Source organism: Canis lupus, chromosome 10 (genome assembly GCF_003254725.2).
Source record: "Canis lupus dingo isolate Sandy chromosome 10, ASM325472v2, whole genome shotgun sequence".
In the NCBI taxonomy this organism is placed as follows: Eukaryota; Metazoa; Chordata; class Mammalia; order Carnivora; family Canidae; genus Canis; species Canis lupus.
In genome coordinates this window covers 26,074,268-26,097,140 of record NC_064252.1, presented here as the reverse complement: position 1 = coordinate 26,097,140, position 22,873 = coordinate 26,074,268, and the positions used below count along the sequence as shown (strand labels likewise).

The window sequence follows — 22,873 nt, the reverse complement described above, 5'->3', positions numbered from 1 at the left end:
GTAGATTCTGGGAGAGCAGAGAAGTGGTATTTCAGGCCTCTGAGCTCCTGGGCCAAGGTGCCTTCCTCCACACCCATTGCACCCACGCGTCCATCCGGAGGTGGGAAGCTGTGCCCTCTTCCCAGGGCGTCAGGTCTGAGCTCCCCCTGCTCAGCTGCCTGGGGACCCCGAGCCAGCTTCTGCTGCCCGTGAGGTCTCCTTATCTTCGGGCCAAGATGTAAGCACCCAGAGGATGCGGCAGCAGGTGCCGGTGCTGGAGGGTGGTCTCCCCCAGGTGCTGCTGCTGGTGCTCTCTATCCACTTCGTGTCAGCTTCTTCCTGCCCTTGATCCCAGTCTTCTGTGCTATTTGCTACTCCCTCTCTGTCCATCTGTCCATCTGTCGCTCTAGCTGGTCCTCTGGTTCTCTGCTGCTTTCCCTGGCCATTTCCCACATATTCACAATAGCAGCAGGCACACCTTGGACCAGGGCCCCAGTCCAGGCTCTCCTCACCCTGGTGGTCCCGAAGAGGGAACCTGTTCTCTCTAGTGAGGCCAGGGGGCAAGTTACAGTCTGGACCTGGCTCTGCGTTCTTTGTCCTCACACCGTGCATTTGGGTTTTGCCTACCGTGTGTCCTGTGAAGGTAAGGGCACTCAGGACAAGAGTCCTTCCTGCCATCGGCTCACTGAGTGACCATGGCCCAGAGTCATCCTCCCTGGGCAAATGAGGGGACAGCCTCCATGCTGGTGCTGAAAATTACTGGTAGTCTTCTGGACAAATAGAGCCCTCAGGACTTCCCAGCTAAAAGTAGAAGGAGGGGAGCTCCTCCTCCCAACCCCAGGGCACCCCAGGTCGGGATGTTCCCCATAAGCACTTCTTCCTGGGAGGATGGCAGAGGCAAAGGTCAGGACCTCAAGGCCCTGGTGAGCTTTGGCTGAGGGAGGAGCAGCTTCCTACGCAGGGTCATGGTGAGGGATGCAGACCCAGGTCCAGCACTGTGGTCATCTCCCAGAGCCAGGTGTACCTTTGGAGAAAGCTGCCAGGAAGTCCTATCTGGCAACAGGCAGGCCGTGGTGTCCCACCCGAGAGTGCTATAGGCAGCTCCCCGGGGTGGTTCACAATGATCCTGCCTCCTGGTCCCCAGGCCCTTGTGTAACGCCCTCCCCTTGCTGGGTGGCAGGGGTTGCGCCAGGGTTGTCACTTCCGAGAGTAGGCCATGAAGAGCTTCTGGCTTTCACTAGCAGGTTCTCTCTTGTCCTCTGATGAGACTGGCTGCAGTGTTGTGAACTGCCCTACAGAGAGGCCTCCTGACAAGGAATTAAAAGGTGCCTTCCTCTGGCTGACATCCAGGGGGAATGCGGCCCCCGGTCCAACAAGCCCCTGAGGACCTGAGCCTGCCAACACCCACTTGAGTGAGATTGGGAGCAGGTCTCCCTCAGTGGAGCCTGGAAGCGAGCCTGCAGCCACAGCCAACAAGCTGGTTGCAGCTGTAGGGACCAGAGGACCAAGTCAAGCCTTCAGAAACTGTGAAATCATAAAGGTGTTGTTTTAAGCACTGAGCTTTGCAGTAATTCGTCGTGTAGCCTCCGGTCACCGATCCAGGTACATGCTGTACTGCGTTATGCAGTCATGTCTTCTAGTATGTGAAATTCTACTACAGGCAAATTATGCTAACGTGGGAAAAATAAATCAGAACAACGGCTGCCTCCTGGGAGTGGAGGCAGGACTGACCTACTAGGGCCACGAGGAGTCTTTCTGGGATGATGGTAACATCTTTTGTCCCGATGGGACATTTGTTTATGTGACAAAATTCAGCAGATGACTTTCAAGATTTGTGCATTTTGTTGTATGCAAATTTCACAACCAAAACAGTACATGCTAAAGTATTTAGGGGGGAAACTGGACTGATGTCTTCAATTTATTTTGAAATGCATTAAAAAAAATTAGATGGATTGATGGGTAGATATTGATAAAACAAGGGTTATTCGATGTAAATGATAGAATTTTACCCTAAGAGTATATGAGTGTTCACTAGAAATGCTTTCAGCTTTGCTGTGTGTTTGGAATTTTCAGAATAAAATGTTGGGGAAAAGGAATCACTTATTTAGCGAATACAGAGTGCTTCGTGGGAGAAAATTAGAATAATAGCATTGTGCCTGGATAGTAATTCTAATCAAGGTTGGTTTTGTGCGAGGCACCCGATGGGGCTCTTGCACGGGCATGGTTTCATTTTATTCTTCAAGCCAGTGCAACAAGAAAGCAATGATGCATCTGAATTTACAGATGGGGAAGCTGAGGCATGGGGGAAGGGGGTCACTCCGTCGGGGTCATGCAGTGAGCAAGTGGCAGAGCTAGGATTTCCCCAGGTCTGAGTGCTCAGAAGGGTTGAGCTCTGTCAGCCTCTCTGTGCCTCAGTTTCCAGTCTCTGATGCAGAGATGCAAACTGGCTTGTGGGTGAAATCAGGTAGCAGTAGCTAAGTTTGTCGAGGTTCTATCGGCGCAGGCTCCGTGTTGTAGCAGCAGGAAGCTTGTGGACTCTCAGGCGCGTGGACTTCACCTCCGTGCCCTGCTTCCTCCGCCAGAGCAGGTGCACAGCAGGTGTGGCTGCCAGGCTGGGAGGTGCCATTGGGCTCAGCCTGCCCTCCCGGAGAGGCTGGACTCCTTTCTTCCCGGACAGTGGCTCGGACGCCTGCCTGGGGCTCCTGGGTGCCTCACTCGCACGTAGTCGGATCCCATGTGTGGAGGTGAAGATGTTTCAGCCCCCAGTGGGCTCCCCGGGGCCTCGTCTCCATCCTGCCTTTCTCAAGGACGAGGGTCCATCCATGCGCAGCCCTGGCCCGAGAGGAAGACCTCTGGGCCCCTGCTCCTGCAAGTACCGGTGAGGCACAGGTAACGCTTCTCTGAGTGCTCCCGGCCCCACACGTATGCATTTGAGCCCCTGTTTCAGCCAGTTAGGGGAAGCAAGAGAGGATGATAGTACGGCCCCCGGCCCCGGTGCCTCCCCCACCTGAAATTCCTCCCCACAGCTGGAGTCAGCACCTCACGCCCCCAGAATAACGTTCTTCATTACATGTCCCATGTCCCGACAAGCTTCTTCAGGTGGAGGCAGAGGGAGGGACAGAGGGCTGGACAAGAGGCCTACCAGGCAGAGCTGGACAAGGGACAGGATGCTGGTTGTGCACTTCCAGTGTCCCTGGGGCTTCTGGGCCCTTTGACCTCATGTCGGCCTGGAGAAGTGGGGGTCACTGATCCCACTTCTGTGGTCAAGGAAATGGAGGCTCAGAGAGGCCAAGTGACCTGCCCAGGGCCCACTGCCAGGACTCCCAACCCAATGAGCCATCCCTAAGGACTGGGTTCTTTCTGGTTTGCTCCGTGGGTCATAAGGAGAATGTAAATGAAAATAAACTACCCTTCCCAGGTGTCCGTGGGCTTCTGAGTATGTTCTTAACAGCTAATCCGTGGGCTAACCCGTGCTCACAGCTTTCCCACGGCTCTTTAGTCCTAAAAACCCAGAGGCTCTGCTCCACCCCGGGGTAGCCAGAGGAGGAACAGCTTTTCTCTGGAGCACAGTGCGGTGCCCGAAGCAGGTCCCCCTCCGGGTCAGAGGGCTGGTCCAGCTGTAGGAAGTTAGGGTGAGGCAAGGACTCCACGGGCCCATGTGCTACTCTGCACCCAGTGTGCTCAGAGTTGCCATCGTATCGCTGTCGAAATCCCCTGAGAGAGTGACCAAAGGACTAGAAAGACCAGGACTGCCCCTCAGAATCTGGGGACAGAGCAGCTCTGGGGACCATGGTCTGGTGAAGGAGGCCAGGCAGCCAATGAGAGAGGACAGCGAGCCTGTCAGTTCCCAGCAGGGCCCCTTCCTTTGTCCCTAGAGGTTGTGACCTGTCGAGGGCAGGGGTCCAGAGGCCTGTCCTTTGGCCAGCCTTGTCACGGTAGACCCCGACCTGGGGAGTGTTGCCAGTTGCCGGCTCTTGTTCCTGGGAGAAGACTCTGCGGTGAGTCGAGTTTCGTGGCCTCTTGAGGACACGTCTGCACAGTGGATGGCCGAAGGACTCCTCATCTGTGGACATGAGGTTTTCCAGCACAGGGTGGGCCTCGAAGCGCTGCCAGCTGGGCACCCCCCTGCCAGGTGGGCCAGGCTGCGCCCAGAGTCCCACTTGTCTGCACCAAGCGCAAGGCCCACCTTGCTCTCTTGTCCCCAGTGAGCGTGTTGGTACAGCTGGTCCAGCCCAGCAGACCCTAGACCTCAGCCTGAACAGGCTGCTGCCTGAGTGGCCACTGCCCCCGCCATCGGCCCCGCTGCACCTGTCATCTCCTTGTGTCTGCCTCTACATCCTCAATACCCAGGGCTTCCTTGAAAGCAGGGCCACATCTAAGTGGATTCGGGGGCCAGTGCTGATAAGGCAGGGCAGGGAAGGAGCATCAGGCCACTCTCCCGTCTGCCATGCCAGTGAGCCCCTCCGCCTCCCTGATAGGCAGTCCTGCCTCCCGGGAGCCAGGCCAGATGAGAACCCTTTAAGTCCCTAAGCCCTGAAAAGATTATGTGTATAATGGTGAGCTGTGGAACAATTATGAGTGGGGCTTTAATTCTGGCACCACGGTGGAGTGGTGTTTAGTGAAGTAATGCCAGCTGCTGCACTGGGTAAGCCCCTCAGTCCCGCTCACGCAGCGTCTGCGGTGGTAGACGGTTCTTCCGGCAGTGATTGGGACTGCAGGCGCATCGATCGTGTGGCTCTGCCATCATCACCCTGAGGATCATGTGGGAGGTTCTCAGGGGCCTGATCTGAAACAGTCACAGTGGACAGAACACAGTCACGTGACCATGTTTAGGTGTAAGGGGCCCAGGGATAGGGTCTAGCTGTGAGCCCCAAAGGAAGAAGAAATGGTCTGGGGGAATAGTTCTGCTACAGACCGATCTACTGGCAGCAAAAGTCGGGGGAGGGCGATGGGATATTCTCTGGCTACAAAACACTAAGAATGCAGGATCAGTTACCACATATGTTATTCAACGCATAGCTAAGTTTGCAAGGAGGGAAGGGAAGTTCCTGGGAGCCGGGAATGACTGGTGGGCTGATACCGGAATCGGAAGCAAATGCTGACTTCTGGGGACCCCAAGCCATTTGCCTGTAACAGGAGCCTAGAACCTCATTTTGTTTTGTTTTGTTTAAGATTTTATTTATTTATTCATGAGAGACACAGAGGGGCAGAGACACAGGCAGAGGGAGAAGCAGGCTCCCTGTGGGGAGCCAGATGGGGGACTCGATCCCAGGACTCTGGGATCATGATCTGAGCTGAAGGCAGATGCTCAACCACTGAGTCACCCAGGTGTCCCAAACCTTGGGTTTTAACCACAACACAGGGAACCGAAAACACTATTTGGTGTTGAGTCCATAAAAGACTAAGAGTAGGAAGTGAGACCCTCCCCTCAAGCTGGGCCCTTTAACATGGTATGCTCAGTGTAAGGGAAGCCTGTGGAAACCAAACTAGCAGCAGAAAGACAACAAGGACACTCACTTGTCCTGGCGTCTGCAATGAATGGGGATACACCCATTCCTTCCTGAGAATGTGCCAACTCAGGGTGACCTTCACTGGAGATCGGGCTTCAAACTTGTCAACGGAGTGGTCCAGAGAACCCCAAGCCAGTGAAGGAGCCTACAGTGGTGTTGGGTTGGCAGATGCCCCTGCACACGGCCGGGGCACACTCTCCTCTCCTGGGTCCTCCTGGGTCCCCCGACGCGCAGCCTCAGGCTTGTGGTCTCCAACCACAAAAACACAGGAGCAGACAATCCACGATGAGTCACAGTCAGCCCAAGCCACGCATGCGAATCTAGATTGAAAGATTTCAGATGTTTGAGTGATCAGGACTAGAATAAAAATAAAGTAAGTTAAAAATGTTTAAAGAAAGAAGGATTGAGAACATGGGCAGGGTAAAAAAAAAAAAGAGAGAGAGAGAGACTCTAAAAGGTGTCAGAGAGAGATGAGAAAGAGCCAAGTAGAACTTCTAGAGATGAAAAATGGAGTAACTGAGACACGAGAGCTGATGGACGGGTGGGTTGGACGGCGGCAAGTAGACCCAGCTCAGGAGAGAGTCAGGGACAAGATGAAGCGGAAGCAGTGACCAGAATGCACAAGGCGGGACAGAAGAAGATGACACAGGAAATATGAATCACAGGCCAGGAGGTGGGAGGTTAGAGCAAAATGAAAGGGGGCCCATCTATCTGGAGTTCTGGAAGGAGAAGAGAGTGGACGAGAGTCATGGTTCAGAGAGGTAATAGAATTTTCCAGAGGAGTTTTCCAGAATTGAGAGGAAATGTGAATTTCAATCCAGGAAGGGATAATAAGTCCCAAGCAAAGGATCAAGAAAAGATTCCAGGGATCCCTGGGTGGCGCAGCGGTTTAGCGCCTGCCTTTGGCCCAGGGCGCGATCCTGGAGACCTGGGATCGAATCCCACATCAGGCTCCCGGTGGATGGAGCCTGCTTCTCCCTCTGCCTGTGTCTCTGCCTCTCTCTCTCTCTCTCTCTCTCTCTCTCTCTCTCTCTCTGTGTGACTATCATAAATAAATAAAAATAAAAAAAAAGTCTTAAAAAAAGAAAAGAAAAGAAAAGAACAGAAAAGATTCCACACTTGGACCCATCACGGGGATGAAGAGCAGCACGGAGCCTGACGAGAAGCCGGAGGGAACAGACGAAACGAACCACGGTGGACGCCCGGGAGGACGGAGGCTGGGAGCCTGGACGGGAACATCGCCGAGGACGAAGCCAAACAGAACGGTTGGCCACCCAGATGCGCAGCAGGTAAAACATATCTTTCGAGAATGAGAGGAAGAGCCCTTCGGACAAAGGCAAGCGAGTACAGCTCTCACGGCCCCTCTGGGGAGTGACGCCTGGAGGATGGGCTGGGGTGGGGGTCCCAGGGGCATGAACAGGGAGCAAAGGGGCAGCAGCTTTGTAGAGCAATTCTAGTAACATCCAAGCAGGGGGTAGAATGGATAGGATGCTAACGAGATACTGGTATTTCCCATGATGATTGTTTTGATGCTTTTGGAAGAAATATTAAATATCGAATTTTTTCACAAAATTTTCTGCTTTGCCTGTTCCCGAAGGCACAGTCAGCCCGCAGGAGGCTAGAGCAGCGGGACAGGAGGCTGGAAAGGGCTGCCAGGCCCCGAACTCATGGCCAAAGGAAAGAATTCCCAGGACATTGGCTCCCTCAGTGTGGGTCTCCCCACACCCCAGCCCGGTAGGTCTCACCGAATCATCTGGAGGGCTTGTCACCGGTGGGGTGCCCGAGGCCCCACCCCAGAGTGGCTGATGCGTTCAGAGAATCCGCATTTCCAGCAAGTTCTCCGGTGTTGCTTGGCTCAGACCAAAGTTTGAGGAGCACTGCTCTGGCCCAGGGGTCTCCAAGTCTCGCTCCAGTCTGTTGCAGGGCTAACACGCCTCCTCCGGGAAGCCTTCCGGCATGCATATCTCATCAAGCAAGGACTGTGTTTTCATTGTTACCTGCTCAGAACAGAGCAGATGCAAAATCAATTTGAGTTGAATTCCTAACTGACTTTATGAACCTTAAAGAACCCCCCCCAAGAAGTCTGACATACACACTCCTTACACACACATGCACACACACCACATACCACACACCTTTTCTCTTCGCTCGAGTTACTGCATCTCCTCTTCCTCCTAGTAGGCCTTCCTGAGTGCTGCCTGTGTGTCCGGCCTGGCCCTGGACCTTAGGTGGTCCTGCTGCCCCTGGCGTGGGACAAGTGGGGCCCCCCAGGGGCTACAGCCCAGGGACTATGTCTAAATATGGGGGCTTTGGCCCTGGAATGCTTCTAACTCCCCCTCTGGCTCCAGACCTGCCGTGCACCCTGCTCCCATCTCCCTTAGGGGTTGGGATAGGGTCCTGAGAAAGCCCTCCTTGCTCCTCCTCGCCACTAAAGCTGTCAGTTACCTGGCAGGGGGATTAAGTGGAACGCCACGGGCAATTGATCCCAACAAGCTTAAGATGTCCCCGTTCCAGGAGAAGGCCCTGCTGACAGGAGCAGCAGCTGCCAGGCTGCTGGCTGGCGGGACTCCTGTAGGAGCAGCTGGGAGCCCCTCGCCTGCCGAGGAGGAGGGAGGATGGTGCTGGGCACACTGGGGGAGCAGGACTCCCCACCCACCCACTGCCTGGAAAGGCTGGAGCTTCTGGCGCTGCCCAAGAAGTACCCAGAGGACTCAAGGGCTGGGGGAGCAGTGGGCGTAGCCTGGGGGTGCCCACGTGGCTCATTTATGAGGCCAGATTAAGGACACCGGTGGCCTGTCCTTAGCCAAGTAGTGAGTTCCTTTGCGGGGCTCTAAGGGCACAGCTGTGGAGGAGAAGCTTTGCAGGCGCCGTTCAGGGGATAATGACGAGTAATGGGTTGAAGCAGCGGAGTTTCAGGAAAGAGACCTTGGCTGTGAAATCTGTCAAGGCTGGAAGCCAGCTCTGGCAGGAGGAGCAGGGCCTGCTTTCTTGGATGCGGGGCGTCTGGCCCGGGTGTGGGAGGCACACGAGGGAGAAGTGCTGCGCCCTGGGGAGGCTAATCGCATTCAGCCCGAGACCATTTCTCTGCAGCCCTAATGGGCTGTGCGCTCAGCATTCTCTCTCTGGGGCACCTGATCCCCTTCGGAGCCGGGAAGGTGGAGCTTGGGCCCCAGGGGGCTGCCGGGGTCCGGTTGGGGGGTGCCAGGAGCAGCCGGGAAGGTGGAGCCCCAAAGAGTGACACCTGTGGGAGGCAGAACTGCAGGCGGCCGGGCTACCTCTCCCTCGAGGGCAGGTGTTTGTTCTCCTTTGGTCCTTCGCCCCTGGGGAGCCCGGCAGGCACCGCAGCAGGTGCGCAGGAGGGCGGGCGTTCAAACACGGGGCAGGCTGATCCCAGAGCCCAGCTGACTAGGGCTCCCGACTGTGCGCAGAGCCCGGGAGGCGGACCTGGCCACCTTGCCACGTCCCTGATCCCTGAAAGAGATCACTGAGACGCACCTCTGAGCCCGGGGATGTGCACAGCCCCCTGGGACTTGTAGCTCTCCCGGCAGCAGTTGGAGCTTTCCTACCCGGATCACCAGGCTTCACGGTAACACGGGTCCCTTGGTGGCAGATGCCGCCCCCACGCAGGGTCGCCTGCTGAGTAGCTGGATGGCGTGTGCCAAGGAGAGCTTCCTCGCTGGTGGAAACAGCCCATGACTCAGGCTCTGACTCGGTGCCCAGTGCGAGTGGGCACAGGCTGTGCGGGCTGGGGACGCCCGGGAGGAGGTGCGGGGGCCTGGGCAGCACGGGCGGCAGGGCCCAGGCGGGGCCTCCTCCACCTGCCAGCTTCCAGAACAGTTTCCTGGGCCCGTGCTGGTTCACTTGGTCTTCATGTAGCCCCGGGGGGGCAGGAACAGGTTCTCCCCATTTTGCAGTGAGAAGGCCGAGTGTCCTGGGAGCTAAAGTTGCATAAAACACTGGGACCAGTTTAGCCCTTAGTTCATATATGCCCCCTTGCCGCCTCCTGAGGACCAGCACGGACTGTTTCTCTGGATCCTGCTGACCCCACTGAGCTGAGACACAAATGACCCCCTTGTGCAAAAACGGCTCTCCAGGGAAGGTCTCTATGTGCCACGAGCCCATACACAGCCTGCCTTGATGGCTGTCTCCCTGGGCAGTCTGGTCTGGCCTCCTGTCCTGCCCGCCTCTGGGCCCCTCCCAGACTGGCAGCCGGGCCTGCATCCTCTCCCCCTCCAGCCCTCCCTCCCCAGCCCCTGCCCTCTTCATCCCCTCCTTGCCCTCCCTGACCTTCCCCATCCCTTCCCTACCCTTCCCCTCCCTGCCCTCCCCCTCCTGCCCTCCCCTCACCTTCCTGGCCTTCAGCTTCAGAACAGCCTTTGCAACTTTCTTGCTGGCTGACAGCAGCATTTAGAATGTGAACTATTATTTGTGGGATTTTTATTCACCTGTGAAAATTAGTGTTCAAGGGACGGGTATAATCATCAACTCTGCCTCCCAAGCAGGTCCCCACAGAGCAGCACCTGGTCTCAGCCCTGGGTTCCTGGGGTGAGCTCCAGCTCCCCAGAGTTCTGAGTGGATCTGGAGTTAAAGCACTCAGCTGCAGGGCTGACTGGCATGCCAAGCGGGCCCCCACCTCCAGAGATTTGTATTCAGGCAAGGCTTTGGGGGAAAGTAATAAAAAATGTGGGTGGGGGAAGTCTAACCCGTCAAAATGAGATTTCTCATTAGTTTGAAAGATGGACCAAGACCTAGGTCTGTAATGAAGAGAATGGATTGTGTCCTGATTAGGTTGTCTGGAACTTGGAAATAGCTCGGCAACTCCTGTCCTGACGGTCACACGGGTCCCCAAATACACCAGCCTTAAGCCCAAAGCTTAAGCCCATGAGCCTCAGCCAGCCAAGACCGGGCCCCTGGCCCTCCAGGCCTCCAGAAAGAGGAGGGGAGGGTGCCGGGTGGAGGGGCCCAGTCCACCATATGGGCTGCAGGGGGGCTGGGCCCGGTTTCTCTCTTGGCCTCGGCATCCCCGCTCTGGGACATGGTCATCCTGCCCGTGGAGCGAGGGGAGCTCGCCAGCCAGCGCCCCTTCTTCTCCTGCCCCTCCTGGGGCTTCCTGCAGGGTGGGCTCAGAGGCCATCACCCCAGACCCGGGCGCCGGCGCTCACACTTGCCCTGCGGTACTAATTGGAGCTGAGAGCATCTCTACCTGGATCCTGTGGAGTTGGATCACGTTAAAGGAGGAGTCATTTCTCAGCCCAGATTCATCCTCTTCCTGGAGAAAGGTCTCGAAGTGCCTAACAAACAGTACAAAAGCAGCTCAGGTGGTTCCAAGTGCTGCGTTGTCGGTGACACCAGCTACATAAAAATGATAAGGGCCATTTATCTTCTGTCTTTGGAACATGAAAGCAGATTTTTAGGACTGCGGCTCTATGTTAATGCAATTTCTGTTACCCGGAGCTGGCTAGCGGCACCCTACCTTCCAGAAGCAAGGCCTCCGGGGACAGCCTGTAGTCATCATTAAAGAAGGTTCGACCTGCTGTTCAATCAGTAACCGGGTTTAATAGCTGGAGGCGGGGGGGGCTCTCCGTCCCCCAGGCTCTGAGCGGGGTGGCCTGCCTGCCTGCCTCCCCAGGCCTCCTGCCCTTGACTTTCCATGCTGCTGCACCTGCAGGCTGAGGCCCACCTCTGCTCTGGGGCCTGCCCAGGCCTCTGCTCCTCTGTGCTCAGACTCTGAGCCGAGGGGAACTGAGCTTCCAGCCCCGAGAATTTTGCCTCCTGCTTCCTGAATGTCTCTGATGTCTTTCCTCCCTGACATTGGCTGCCCTCCGCCCACTCTTCCAGCCTTCTCTGTGCTCCCTGGTCAAAAATTCACGCTAGCTACAGTACCCCACACGGCCTATGTTGTTCTCCTCTTTCCACCTTTGCTCATTATGGTCCCTCGACCTGGACACAGTCTCCTCCCCAGCTCCCTGGGCTTTGCTAGATGAGTGCCTAGTTTGTTTTTTTAAACAAGAAGTGTCTGTGGCATTTCCTCCTCCGGGAAGCCCTCCTGAAGCTATAAAACCCCACCTGCTCTCAGCACACTGTGTTTTGTAACCGCTTGCTTTGGATCCGCCCTCAGTGTTGCATCTCCCCGGAATGCTAGCCGTACCCAAATACCTACCGGCCCCTGAGGCTCCCTGACTCTGTCACTCCCGGGAACATTGCTGGCAGATAGACAGACTTCCATCCAGATGGAGCCTCCAAACCAGCGTGAGAGGTTTGTCCAGCAGCAGCTGGGACCTTGAAGGAAGGCGGACGGGCCAGAGGACCCCCGGGGACCTGCTCTGCTGCCTTCCTCGTTGGAGACCAGCTGCCCTGAGGGAATGAGGGGGTGGTGCTGAGCTCTGTGCTCAAGGGAAAGGGGACTGAAGCCCACCTCGGCTAACAGCCCTCCTCCCAGATCCACTTGGTGGGATGCTCTCAGCTGGCATCTTCTTACCCCCTGGAGAGGACCACGAGGCTCCGAGAGCCCCTGTCCCTCAGCACAGCCGCCTGAGAGTCACATCATCTTGGTTCATCACATGTTCTCCTTGGGGGGCCTGGGAGAGGACCCAGGGGCACCAGGATGTAGGTCCATTGGGAACCCCATTGGGCGAGTAGCCCCCAGATTCTCAAAGCCCATGAGTGGTGAAGACAAGGACCCAGATGGAGTCCCCAAGCACAAGGGTCCCCTATGTGCCTTGAATGTTGCCATCTTCCTTGGAAGTATCCCTGCACTTGTCGTGGCGATGGGCAGAGACGAGGTTATGAAATATCACGTTGGGGGAAAACTTATTTTCTAACCGACATAAGCCTCAGCCACAATGCGCCCGTCTAAGACACACTGTTCCCTGTTCCCACACTGCAGAGCCGCAGAGGGATAATAAACCACACGCATTCCCGAGGGGGGGCTGGGCTGTCACCTCCTCTTCATTGCCCCGTGGCCTCAAGGTCCCGGCAAGGACTGCAGTGGAGCCGCAGAGATGCTCTCAGGAGTCAGGTGCCGCCGGCCCAGAGGGACACGGTGCCAAGCAGCCCGGTCCTTCCTGTGTTCCTTCCTTTTCTCAGAAATGCTACAGGTGCAACCCCAAACCTCCTCACTGCTGAGACACAGAGGAATCCAGGGGGCACACCCAGTTCAGGGGGTTGGGCTGGGGCTTGGAGGTAACTTGATTCCAGTGGAGGGGACATGGGATTCAAGTCAGTAACATCGGCTTAGAAGCCTCCGGGGTGGGCTCAGAATCCGGACCCAAGGTGAAACCTGACCCTCTCATTTCTCAGCAAGTGATAGACCCTCTTGGGCTCAGTGTCCCGATTTCAAAGGGACAATAGGCTTGGTGCTTCCTCACTGGGGTCTGGATGGTGCTCCTGTAGGGACAGCTGTCAGCACTCGCCCAGGGAGCAGAAGGGGACCGCTGGTCCCTGCCCCGGAGCCCAGAGCCAGGTAAGGGAAGCGTCCGTAGTCAGTGTGCTGCATTGGAAGGAGCAAACCTCTCTCCATCCGGTTTAAATCAAGCCAGTTTGTTGCCAGGATTGGGGGGTCGGAGGGGATGACTCGGGAGTTAATTGCAAGGAGAAAGGGCATCGCTCCTGGCCTCTCTCTGGGATATCTGTCCTCAGCGCCTGCCTCTCTCTGCATACCAGCTCCGCGTCCACACAACACACAATGCTATTTCTGTTCTCCTGTGACTGAGCCTGGTGTGTGGCTTTGATTCTCAGCTCCACCTCTAGATCCCAGGACCATACCATCTGCCTGCCATCTCGTTGTCTCCAGATTCCTGGGACAGTTGTCTCCGTAGCCCTGGTGTGATTGGGGTGGACAGGGCCTGGTCTCCTGGAATGGAGGGAGGACTCCTTTGCCACCAAGGGCAGAACAAGATCTGTTGGGAAGGTGTGTACGTGCATCTCCAGGACAGACAAAGAGACGGGTGGACGGTTCATCTGCTATGGGAGCCCAGGAGCAGCAGAGGCTGTGCATGTGTGTGTGTGTGTGTGTGTGTGTGTGTGTGTGTGTGTGTCCCAGGGGATTTCACAGAAGAAGAAGTTTTAACCTAAGACCACAAGCTCCTGGAGGCTGGACTAGGCATTCTCTGGATCCCTAGACTGACACGAGGCCTGGCCAGAGGAGATCATGAATGAATGAGTGAGTGAACCACCATCAGCACATGGGTGGGCTTGGCGGCGAGGCCCACATCGGACCTAGTGGGAGGGGGCATGGACAGGCTGGGGGGGCCCACGTGGCACACCCAGCAGATCGCAGGTCCGTGACCCAGGACCCAGCAAGTTCACTTCTAGGACTTTATTCCAAGGAATTACTTGCACAAATGCACAAAGCTATTTACTACTGCACCTAAATTTCCATCATAATGGGATTGAAGCACTACACACCACGGTGCACTCGGAGGCCTGCCAGATGCTTGGTGAAGTGACAAACAGCTTGTGTAAGGAAGAACGGGGTGGGACGGGTGTGACCTCAAGCCGGCTAGAAAGGTTTGTGGGGAAGAGGTTGGGAAGCCGGGAAGGACTTCTTCTTTACTGTAAACCCTCTTGCTTCTCCTCTTTTTGTTTCTGTCTCTGTCACGAAGCAGTTATTAAAAATGGAATGTGACAACTGGCCCTGCTACCTTTTGGGAGGGAAGGAACAGGCCATTGCCCTCGACCTTGGAGGGACCCGGACCAGCACGGGGGCACCAGGATCAGCACAGGGGCACCTGGATCAGCACGGCGGCACCTGGATCAGCACGATGGCACCTGGATCAGCACAGTGGCACCCAGATCAGCATGGGGGCACCTGGGTCAGCACAGAAGCACCCAGGTCAGCACAGCGGCACCCGGATTGACACAGGGGCGCCCGGATCAGCACGGGGGCAGAAATAACTGCATGAAGGCAAGCATCACAGCTGCTGCTGGGCCACCTGTCCTGGTGCCAGGCCATTTTCACAGACCAGCTCACTGACTCCTCCGAAGGTAGTGGGTTGCAAGCACTGTCAGGATCCCCATTGTACAGGTGAAGAAACTGAGGCTCCGGGGAGTGGAGCCTGGGGTCCACATGACACAGTAGGCAGGGGTGGAAGAGGGACCTTGGAACCTAGGACTGTCTGGGCCCAGTCTGCACTAGTTTTCGGAGATGCTGAAGGTCCTGGACGCACAGCACACACCAGGGCCAGCAGGCGTGGGCTGTGTCTCATCTCAGGTCACCCGCCCGTGGAGACTGGAACCCACTGCTGCCCTGGTTCCGGCCCTGGGTGATGCAGGACCCCGGGGCTGGCAGCATGGGGCCTGGGGGTGGCTGGGAGCTAGAGCTTGTATTTGCTTCACCCAGTGGAGGCCTCAGCCTACCCTGCCCTCTGTGACTCGGTGGCATGGAGCACGCTGAAGCTATACGCTGGCCCTGGTTAGGGATGGCGGTGGTGACTCCTCACCAAGGCCTGCTTGGTGGCATCTGTGTCTGGGGGCCCGAGTCCTCAGGGAATGTCCTGACTACAAGTGGCCTGGGGCGGCGGGCGGCTTCACAGAAACGGTTTGCCGTTTCCTCTATACGTGTCTTTACCAAGCAGAGGCAGGGGGCATTAGGAACCTGACTGCCAGGGGCCCTTGAGGGAGGACGGGTGCAAAGGAAGCAAGGGAAGGGGCTGGGGAGAAGGCCTGGGAGTTCTCTCCCTGACAAACGCTTACCTCCACGCCACCCTGGGCCACCGGCTGGCTGTGGGCATTTGCCTACATGTCCCGCAGACACGATTGCAGAGGTGAGCTTGGGAACTGCACGCCTTAGCCGGGCATTTGCTAAGGAATAGGGTCAGAGCATGAGCTGGCAGGACTAGATTGATTTAGAAGAATTTGGTGAATTCGTGGTTTTTAATAAAGGTAACTGCAAAGCAGGATAAACACGAGTACATTCTGTTCTTCAGTGAGTTGAGTGAGATGCAGTGAGTTGCCCGTGCAAACCTGCAGGACCGTCTCCCCCCTCCCTGCCCATGGCCACCCCCATGGCCCTGAGATGCGTGGTTTAACAAGAATATGTAGTATTTATTTATGTTTGTTGGGTGGTTGGTTGGATTTATTACATTCAACTAATATTTCTTAATATATTTATCATGTTTTCATATATCCTGAAACTCTGACAAATGTTTTACACACGTCACTTCTCATAACCCAGAGAAGAAGCTCGTGATCTCATTTCCCCATTTTGCAAATTCCTACCAAGGCTTGACTGCCTTCCCTCTTGTGAGTCCCGGGAGCTGATGCAGACGTCACCGCAGCCTGGAAAGTCCTGTGGCTGGAGTCCTGCCACACCAGCCTCTCTAAGCTGCCCACCCCCCAACTCCCAGAGCCCATCTAGACCTCTGCTGTGCACCCCAGACCCGGCCGACCCAAGGGCATCCAGCTCTATGGGGGAAGAAAGGCATTCAGATCCTGAGCCTGGAACTTCCCAGTGAGGTGAACCCCCAGCCTCAGTTTCCTCATCTGTCAACTGGGTAAGAAGAGCCGATCACTGGGTGACATTCTGGCCTTACAGAGCCAAGTGCCGTGCCCAGAGCCTGGAAGTGCTCGGTAAACGCGAAGCCCTTGTCACTGTTCTGACTGGTGTGTGGGGAGCCGACTAGCCCGAGCCAAGGCTCCCAGAGGCAGCAGATAGACATGACAGTGGCCCCCACCCTGATTTCTGGCGGAGATGTGGCCGCCTCCTGGTCCCCAGCTCTGGGCCACCATCTAGTCCTCCCCCCTTGTCCTTCCTCATCCATCTGCCTGCCTCCCTCACATCCCACCTTCCTTCTGGGCCCCATGCGATTGCTGTGACTTCCAGAAGCAGTGCCCCTCCCCCAGGGATTTTGGACAAACGAGTGCAAATGACTGGTGTGGGCTGGCCTGGCTCTCTGGGGGGCAGATGTCCCCTCAGGGGTCTTAGCATCCAGAATCAGTCTGGGCAGCTTCCTGACTGAACACCCGTGTTCTAGAGTCAACTCATATTCTGTGCACACTAGATCCCATCCTCGAAGCCAGGGAGAGGAGAGCAGTGAGCAGAAAGGGGAGCCCAGTCTGGTGACTGTGGGACCCAGGAAATTGAACAAAATCCCCTACCCCTGGACAAGCAGAGCAGGACTGACTATTTTGGGCTGCACCCGCCTTGTGCTGACCTACTTATTACTTAGGGCACTGCCCTGCCCTAGTCAATGACCAGGACACACCCTAATCGGAAATCCGGCTCAGTGGACCAGCATGTCCGTGCAACTTTCTGCGATCCCATTGGCCACTGGCCCCTATAAAGTTGCTAAGTCTTTTAGTCTTGGGGTCCAAGTCCCTGCTCCGCTGCGTCAGGTATACTTGGTCCCAGGCTCGAGCTTGTAAATAAACCTTGGTGTGATTGCATCGGTGTCGGCTCCTTGGCGGTTTCTCGGATTTGCGATCTTGGGCACAACAGTGACCATTAGCAGAAAGGGGAGCCCAGCCTCGTGCAATGGGCAGGCAGGCTGTGGAGCAGGGCTTGGCAACCCCTGCAGCCTTGAAAGCTGAGGAAGGCAGGGCTGGCGTGGTGGACACTTGTCATTCACTTGGGCCATCCAAACCCAGTCTTGTGGCTACAGAATTCTGCACTCCTTTTTTTGTTTTGTTTTTAAGATTTTGATTTATTGATTTGAGAGAGAGTAAGCAAGTGAGAGAGAGGGAGCACGAGTTGGGGTGGGGGTAACAGAGGAACAAGCAGACTCCCCGCTGAACAGGGAGCCCAAAGTGGGACTCGATCCCAGGACCCCGGGATCATGACCGAAGGCAGACACTTATCCAACTGAGCTTCCCAGGCGCCCTGCATTCTGCACTCTTGAGTCTTGACGAGGTGGGAGTGAGAAGACCGTCTCCTGTAAAGGGGCTGAAAGAATTGGAAAGTCTGCTTCTCTTGCAGCTGGGGTGCAGAGTACACTTTGACTTGGGGGTCCTCTCTCTCTGGTGTCAGTGGTCTTCACTGCAGAAGTGGCCGTGGTGTGACTGCAGGGTCTCAGGGTCACTGAGAACAAGCTCCACGTTGGACCAACCCAATGGCATGGGGTGGGGGTGCAGGGTGGGCAGTGCTTCTGGAAGCTCTAGCCCTCCTAACCGTGTCCTTTCAACAAGACTATTCTCACTTACGAAAGCAGAGTCAGCTTCTGTGCTTAGAGCTAAGAGCCCCAGTTGGTATAGACACTGGTATTGGCTCATTCCTGTGCCCTGTCCCTACCTACCTGTCCCAACCTGACGTGGGGCCTTGTACCTTTCAGTCCTTGACAAATGTTTGGGCTTGGTTGGTTGGTTTTTAACAAACATTTATTGGGCACCTTACCAAGGCCCACAGAGCCCTTCCGCACACAGGGTCCCATTCGGACCTCACATTTTAGTAGCATAGCCTTTATTCCCACTAACAGGCTTCACCATGCATTCTGTGTCCACAAGTTGTTCCTCCTGTGTTGACAGAGCTACTGAGTTCTGTGCAATGAAGTCATGTCTTTTGGGGTTAAGGGCCAGGGAGAGCCTGTATCCCTGGAATGGAGAGGGTGTCTCTAAGGGCAAAGGATCTGGAGCAGAGAACCAGAACTCAAGAGGTAGACTTTCTTGAGTTGGCACTTTTAAGAAGGTGTGAGGTCCTAGGAGGTGGGCTGAGATGGACAGGAAGCCAGGAAGGAGGAGAGAACTTCCTAGTGCACGCACGTGCGCGCGCACACACACACACACACACTATCTTTACCTTTTAACTGGCATAAATAATACATACAGTAAGGGATGGGAAGTACAAAGTGTACAAGTCTTAAACACACAGCTTGATTTGTGTTTACATAGGTGCACGCCCATGTAATCATCACCTATGTCAACAGATGGAACAGCTCGCCACAAGAGCCGCTCATGTGCCTCCCCGTCAATCCCAGACACCCCCGCCCAGGGGACCACTCTTCTGACCTCTAGCATGCTACTCTAAGTTTTGCCTACTCTTAAACTTCATATAAATGGAATCATACAATGTAGTCTTTGGTCTGACCATGTTCACTCAACCTAAAGTCTTTGACAGTCAACCATGCTGGTGGGTGCCATCTGCTGGTTCTTCTTCAACTCTGAGGTGTATTTCGTGGTCTAGGTAGAGCACAGTTTACCCTTTCTCCTGTCAATAGACAATGACCATTTCTACTCTTTGTCTATTATGGGTATGGCTTCCATGAGCCTTCTGGCACTCCTCTTTTGGTGGATGTGTGGACTCTTTCCTCTTAGGTATATATCCAGGAGAGGGGTCACTGGGTCATAGGGTAGGCATCTGACAGCAACCAGTGGTAGGCTGGTAAATGTCTAACCACCAGGTCTTTGAGGAGAAAAAAAGAATCATTATTTGTAGTGTTGGCCAATTTCTGTGGCACAAATAATTTTATGGCTGACTTTAAGCTACCAACACAGAGTCATTACATCCAGAATTGGAAAGAGATGCAGGCCACCAGATCCAGAAGTCCATATGAATTGACTCAAGAATGCCACCGGGCCTCTTTTCCTTAGGAACTTGTTCAAGTAGAACAGGGCCTATAACCCAGAGACGAGTCTGCATGGTGTAACCCGGTCCATGGGAGGCATGTCACACATCATACTTCATTACTTTGTAGTTGTCACACCTGCCCAGTTTTGGGGCACAAGAGTAAGCGTCTACCTCTCCCTGGAGCATTAAGAAGGGAGTTCATTGAGGTCAGTGTGACTGTGGTAGTAGGATCAGGGAACCATCCCCAAAGTGAAATGTGTTGAAGAGCCATCCCCCTCCCCCAGAAGGGTCCTTTGATGCCAACCTTGGAGAGTCTAGGTCTTATCATGATGAAGGAGAGTGGCAAATTCCTTATAAAAACCAAGACTCAGGAGGGCTTAAGGAGAACAAGAGGGGGCCGAGTTGAATGCCACCTCTAAAGCTTGGTGCTTGGGAAGGAAATATCTAATGTCAGAGGAATGAGTCTCTAATGATGACATTTCAGGCTCCCTGGCAGGCTGGTCAGGGAGAGAATGGCTCCACACCCCTCAAATGACACCCCGAAGGCTGGGCCCAGCCAGCCAGGCCTTTCTGCTTCATTTGAAAGCCTCCCAATTCCCCACTGTGCAGCCCCGGATAGTATTTTACAGGCAATAAAAAGCCAGCCCTCAATCAGCTGGAGCGGAGCCTTTTCAGCCCAGGCTGTTAACAAACACGCCGCTCTGAGGGCCTGAAGCCGTCACCGAGGACACATCTGTTCCCCAGAAGCACTCGGTGACAATCTTCCATCTCCTTGCCCGCCCTCTCTGCCTGCGATGGGGGTGGTGGTGGTGGTGGAGCTTGATGGAGTGTCCTTGTTCCTTCCCAGCTGCCGCCCCTAACGTCACCTCCTTCCCCATTCCCCTGTGGCTGCCCATCAGGTGCTCACACACCCGTTGACACCCCCTCATTACAGACATGTCCTGGCTCCCCATGGCCCACAAGAGGAAGTCCAAACTTCTGTGTCTGTTGTTCTTAAAGGGTCTCGTAGATGGTGCACATGCCTGCTTTCCAGAACATCTCCTGTCACTTGCCAGCTGGCCCTTTCCTGCAGACACACTGCTCATCGATGCGTCCCCGTGCCCTCCGTCATGTGCTGGCCCCATGTCTCACCTGCAGGAGCCCAGCCTGGGGACTCAGCTGCAACAACAGCTCTTCTGTGAAGCCTTCTGAGAGTCGCGTGTCATCTCCCTGTCCCTGGCAGAGTTTGTCCCCTCCACCCCAGCATGGCACGGCTGCCTCTAGCCCGCTGTGTGCTAACAGGAAGAAGTGGTCTTTAGGGGTGCCTCAGGGTCACAGACAGGTCACCCTCACTTTGGAGTGCTTAGTGCGTGGCCTTGAGCCTGGCATTTAGCAGAAGCACTCAGGAAATGCCCCTGGTTTCAGTTCAGTGAAGGAATAAATATCTCTGCTTGGGACACCGGTCAATACGTTCCTACCTGAAAGTGGTCCAGGAGAGGACACGGGATGGGGGTCCCATTAGGCATCTTGTCTCCCAGGAGGGTTCCCAGGCTCTCCCATGGATGGAGGTGGCAGGGAAAGGAGCTTTGTCACAGGCTCTGTTTTTTTTTTTTTTTTTTTTTTAAGATTTTATCTATTTATTCATGACACACACACACACACACAGAGAGAGAGAGAGAGAGAGAGAGAGAGAGAGAGAGAGGCAGAGACACAGGCAGAGGGAGAAGCAGGCTCCGTGCAGGGAGCCCAATGCGGGACTCGATCCCAGGACCCAGGGATCACGCCCTGAGCCAAAGGTAGATGCTCAACCACTGAGCCACCCAGGGATCCCCTTTGTCACAGGTTCTAGCTGCACTTGACCTCTACCCAGAAGCTGGACTTCTAGAATGGTCTCATTTTTCTTTCTCTGTCCCACATCCCTGGCTGCATGGTAGAGGGGCCATGTGTTTGAAGCAGGAAAATAGGAACTTCACAGCCATACTCATCTGTGTGGTTTCCTGCCTGTGTGACTGCCTTTAAGATGGGGCAAACATTGCCCTTCTGTGGGGACACTGGATGCGGAGGCCTTGGCAGAGGTCCCGGCTCACCGAGGTGCCAGGCCAACAAAGGCTATGGTCACTTCATTGGCTTTCTGTGGTCCAGGCTTGATGCGCTTCTGCTCCAGCTTTGACACAGTTTCAGCTGAGGGTTTTATACGTCAATAAGGCATTTCCTTCCGTCACGTTTCCCTCACGGTTATTCTGATCTCCTATAGAACATAAGGCCAGAAGGAGTCAGACTTGGTGGTTCGCCCTGGGAAGAATGGGATTGGGGTGGGTTTTTTAGCTTACTCTGTTTCAAAGTGTGTTTTTTAAATATATATTTTATTTATTTATTCACGAGAGACACAGAGACAGAGAGAGAGGCAGAGACACAGGCAGAGAGAGAAGCAGGCTCCATCGAGGGAGCCCGACATGGGACTCATCCCAGGACCCTGGGGTCACACTCTGGGCCGAAGGCAGACGTTCAATCCCTGAACCACCCAGGTGCCCCTCTAAGTGTGGGTTTTTTTCTTTTTTTTTGAAATGAGACTATATCGCTACCCTGATCTTCTCTACACCCCGGCTGGAAGCTGATGGATGCATGTAGGCGGGGAGTGAAATAAAATGGGAAAGCGAGGATCAGCTTGAACAGAAGAGTAAGTTCTGCTTTTAGCATTTGAGACCAGAGTGTCATGGGGCGGAGGCAGGAGGAGGCTGGGGCTCTGGGGGCTCCTGCTCCTCCACTTGGGAGCATGGCCTAGCGCCATCCCATGTGCCACACGGGGTGTCTGTGCTTATTTCCAAATGTTGTTGGAGGAGAAAATGAAATAACGTGCAGAGAAAACACTTCCTAAACTGAAAAATGGCATATACCTACTAGACACTGAGGATCTTTTACTGTTTAAAAATGTGTGAACTATCCGTACAATAGCATATTGTTCAGCCTTAAAAAGAAGGAAACTCTGCCATGAGCTACAACATGAATGAAACTTGAGGACCCTATGCTCCATGAAATAAGCCCGTCAGAAAAAAGAGAAATATTGGGGTGCCTGGGTGGCTCAGTGGTTGAGCATCTCCTTTGGATCAGGGTGTGATCCCGGCCGGGGTCCTGGGATTGAGTCCCGCATCGGGGTCCCTGCAGGGAGCCTGCTTCTCCCTCTGCCTGTGTCTCTGCGTCCCTCTCTCTGGGCCTCTTGAGAATAAATAAAATCCTAAAAAGAAAAAAAAAGGAGAGAGAGAAAGAGAAAAACGTATATCGCGTGATGTCACTGATAGGATGTCCCTGGAGTAACTGACCTCACAGAGACACAGTAGAATAGTGGTGGCCAGGGCCTGGGGGAGGGAGGTGGGAGTTTGTGTCTAATGAGCACCGACCTTGAGTTTGGGAAGATGGAAAAGCTCTGCAGGTGGGCGGTGGTGATGGTCACACAACAATATATATATATATTTTTTCACACAACAATATTGAAACAGGGAACGTGAAGGGACCCCATGAAAGTCCGCATTTTTCAAGGCCTCTGCTTTTATAGGGACCTGCACCCCCTGCCTCACACACGTCCTACAGAACAGGTCTGTCCTCCTCATAAAGGTCAAGGATTTAAGGATTTCCTTGGAGTCTTCCAGCACAGTAGATAACATCCAAGCAGTGACCATGTGGAGTCGTCATGCATGTTTTCCAAGACCACCGACCGACTCACCAGGACCCCTGGCTCCGGCGTCAGTGGCTTAGGGGGAACACTGCTCACCCTCGTTCCTGGGTGCCTGAGGGGACTGTGCACTGGACCATCGTCCTCAGTAAAAGCCTCAGGCCCCGTGCACAGACGAGACTCACTCTGCTTTCCTTTCTGGGTCTTGCAGACACTCTGTATCTGCTCTCTCTGTCCTCA

At 54.9% G+C, this 22,873-nt stretch overlaps 1 long non-coding RNA gene across 2 annotated transcripts; it reads right to left on the bottom strand.

Moving 5' to 3' along the window:
• Positions 1-1,921: 1,921 nt before the first annotated feature.
• Positions 1,922-9,709, bottom strand: LOC112667560 (uncharacterized). 2 transcript variants are annotated; one of them, XR_003141173.3, is made up of 4 exons: positions 7,625-9,705; positions 7,235-7,486; positions 5,497-5,809; positions 1,922-4,765 (listed from the first exon to the last, which is right to left on the bottom strand). It is a non-coding gene; the product is annotated as an uncharacterized LOC112667560 (long non-coding RNA). The 2 variants fall into 2 exon arrangements; XR_003141169.3 differs by lacking the exon at positions 1,922-4,765 and having other exon boundaries at positions 5,131-5,809; positions 7,625-9,709.
• Positions 9,710-22,873: the final 13,164 nt, after the last annotated feature.